This window comes from Dipodomys ordii, unplaced genomic scaffold, assembly GCF_000151885.1.
Source record: "Dipodomys ordii isolate 6190 unplaced genomic scaffold, Dord_2.0 Scaffold144, whole genome shotgun sequence".
Lineage (NCBI taxonomy): Eukaryota > Metazoa > Chordata > Mammalia > Rodentia > Heteromyidae > Dipodomys > Dipodomys ordii.
In genome coordinates, this window is record NW_012267360.1 from 3,284,886 (window position 1) to 3,288,036 (window position 3,151).

The window sequence follows — 3,151 nt, forward strand, 5'->3', positions numbered from 1 at the left end:
TGAACTAGATTGTATCTGCAGACTTTTCACTGTGTAACTACAGACATTGGTTGATGCGTGCCTTAAGATAGTGTTCTAGCAAAACTGTGTTACTTACATCCCAAATGGGCAGAGTAAGCCACAAAAACACAAGAAAAAATGGCAAGCCCAGGTATCTCAACTCCCACTCATGATAATCAGGGGACAGAACAGATAATGAATAATCCAGAGGAGAGTTCCCAAATAGCTCTACAAACACTGCTGGTAAACATGGTAAATGAAAAGATTGAAAACATACAAAGGACTCTGTAAGAGCATGATAGGGAAAGAGAGGAGGCAAACCAAAGGTTAATACAGGAATATCCTGAGTGTGAGGAAGCTACTAAAAACTGATAAAGGACATGCTTGAGCAGCTTGAGAACACTCAAAGAGAAAGGCAGGAATGGTGTAAGCAGGATGAGAACACTCAGAACTACAGGAATGGCATGAACGTGAGGAAGCTAAGCAAAGAGTAATACAGGAATTGAGAGAGCAGGATGAGAGTACACAAAGATCACAAAAGACATTCATGGAATCCATTAAAAAAGAGCTGAAGGAAGTCAGGGAGACCACAAAGGGAATGATGAATGGAACCCAACAGAAAGAATGGGAGTCCAAGGAAACCATAACCAATCAACTAAGTGATTTGAGAATAAACGCAGAACACCAAATTAAGGAAGTAAAGAAGTTCATACAAGATCTAAAACAAAGCTTCAACAAAGAATTTGAAGCCATCAAAGCTGACCAATTAGAAGGAAAAGAGATAAAAAATAAAGTAGAAAGTCTTGACAGCAGGTTCGACCATGCAGAAGATCGAATCTTGGTGACTAAAGACAGCCTAGATATTATAGAGAAAGGACATACAATCATCCAAGACAAGACCAAGAAATATGATAGCTCTATTCAACACTTGGAAGACACCATCAGAAGGCCTAATCTGAGAATAATGGGTAGAGGAGCACCTAGAAACAGAAGTTAATGGTCTAGGAAATTTGTTTAACAGGATCCTAGCAGAGAACTTCCCAAACATGCAAAAAGATAGGCCTATTTAGATACAAGAAGGTTTTTGAACTCCAAATAGACCAAACCAGAATAGGACATCCCACCATCACATTATAATCCACACAGGATCAATTCAGACCAAGGAAAAGATCCTTAAAGCTGTCAAGGAGAAAAGATCAATCATCTATAAAGGGAAACGAATTAGAATCACCACAGATTTCTCAGCAGAGACAATTAAAGCAAGAAGAGCCTGGAATGATGTTTGCCATGCCCTAAAGACAAACACCTATCAACCAAGAATACTGTACCCAGCTAAACTCTCCTTCATAACTGAAAGCCAAATAAAAACATCCCATAGCAAAGAAAAATTGAAACAATACATCTCCACCAAACCAGCCCTACAAAAGATTATTAAAGATGTCCTACACATAGAAAACCAACAAGACCACAATAAAGGCCAAGAAAATGCACCCAAACAGAATCCAAGGAAGAACCCAGTAATTGCAGCCCCCAAGCAGGTGGATAACATGGCAGGAACTCCCAAATACCTCTCAGTCCTATCTCTCAACATTAACGGACTTAACTCTCCAATTAAGTGACATAGACTGTCTAGTTGGATTAAAAAACAAGACCCTTCTATCTGCTGCCTGCAGGAGTCACATCTTGCCCATAAAAACAAACACATTTTCAATGTTAAAGGCTGGAACAAAATCTACCAAGCAAATGGCCCACATAAACAGGCAGGAGTTGCAATCCAAATGTCAGACAAAATAGACTTCAAATTAAAATTTGTGAGAAGAGATAAAGAAGGTCGCTACATACTAATTAAGGGATCTCTCCTTCAGGAGGATATTACAATTCTAAATATCTATTCACCAAACAATGGAGCACCCAAATTTATCCAAGAAACACTACTTTCCCTCAAATCCCACATAGATCCAAAGACATTAATTGTTGGGGATGTTAACATACTACTCTCTCCACTAGATAGATCAACTCAGCAAAAACTCAACAGAGAAAACACAGATCTAAACAACGGCATAGATCAACTAGATTTAACAGACATCTCCCGAATATATCACCCAGCAGAATCAGAATACACGTTTTTCTCAGCAGCACATGGAACATTTTCTAAAATAGACCACCTTTTAGGCCACAAAGCAAACTTGTCTAAATTCAGAAACATTGAAGTTATACCTTGCATTCTCTAAGACCACAAGGGAATAAAATTAGAACTCAACACCAAAAGCTACCAAAGAAAGTCTGGTAACACTTGGAGGCTGAACAACATATTCCTGAATCACAAGTGGGTCATCGAAGAGATTAGAAAGGAAATTCATGATATTCAACAAAAATGAGCACACAAATCACCAGCTCCTCTGGGACACAGCAAAGGCAGTACTCAGGGGCAAGTTTATAGCTCTGAGCTCTTACATCAACAGATTAGAGAGATCTGAAACCAACAATTTAATGACACATCTGAACATCTTTGAAAAATAGCACAAAGATAAACCCAATCCAGTAGACAGAAAGAAATAATTAAAATTAAATCAGAATTAAATGAATTAGAATCCAAAATAACTATAGAAAGAATCAACAAAACAAAGAGTTGGTTCTTCCAAAAAATTAACAAATTTGACATACCCTTAGCAAATCTTATCAGAAAAAGAAGAGAACACACCCAAATAAATAAACTCAAAGATGAGAATGGAACCATCACCACAGAAACAACCAAGATTCAGAACATTATAAGGAAATACTTCTCAAAACTTTATGCAAATGAGTTTGAGAACTTGGCAGAAATGGACCTTTTCCTAGCAAATATTGACTTGCCAAAACTAAACCAAGATGAGTTAAACCATCTTAACATGCCCATATCAAGCACTGAAATAGAATCAGCAATAAGAGAACTCTCATCTAAGAAAAGCCCAGGACCTGATGGCTTTACAACGGAATTCCACAAGGCCTTCAAAGCAGAGTGCAAACCAATATTCCTCCAACTCTTCAATGAAATTGAAGGAGAAAGTTCACTACTGAACACATTCTATGAAGCCATCATAACCCTCATCCCAAAACCAGGCAGGGACTCATCAAAGAAAGAGAACTATAGACCCATTTCTTTGATGAACAT